The sequence below is a fragment of the Penaeus monodon genome, chromosome 27 (genome assembly GCF_015228065.2).
Source record: "Penaeus monodon isolate SGIC_2016 chromosome 27, NSTDA_Pmon_1, whole genome shotgun sequence".
NCBI classification, from domain to species: Eukaryota; Metazoa; Arthropoda; class Malacostraca; order Decapoda; family Penaeidae; genus Penaeus; species Penaeus monodon.
The window spans coordinates 21,396,653-21,396,991 of NC_051412.1; the positions used below are offsets into that span (position 1 = coordinate 21,396,653).

The 339-nt window shown below is 52.8% G+C and overlaps 1 protein-coding gene across 1 annotated transcript in view; it reads left to right on the plus strand.

Annotated features, from left to right (window-relative positions):
* The window catches only part of LOC119590450, a gene marked incomplete at its 3' end in the record, with an annotated part of 65,850 nt that overhangs the window by 56,481 nt on the left and 9,030 nt on the right, over positions 1–339 (plus strand).

The window sequence follows — 339 nt, forward strand, 5'->3', positions numbered from 1 at the left end:
GGACGGGTCATGACCTGCTGCAAAGGACAGTGGGTCGCGCCCTTTTGGACGAGGAGACGAGAGGGCGAGGACCCTAGGAGACTCAGAAGCTAGCGCATGCCTCGTCCTCGCTGGCGGTAATGTTTAATAAGTCACCGCTTGTCATTGCCCACTGCTGAAGTAAGCTTTGTTTACCTCCTCGCGAAAGACAATGGGGATGTTGACCGCTGAGAGAAACGCTTTGAAAACGGGCGGGTGATGAAACCGCTGGAAGGCTGCTGCTCTGACACTGTATTTTATAAACACGATTGGGTGTGTTTCTAAATAAAACTGGAGAGGGAATGGGGGTCGTTGCTGACG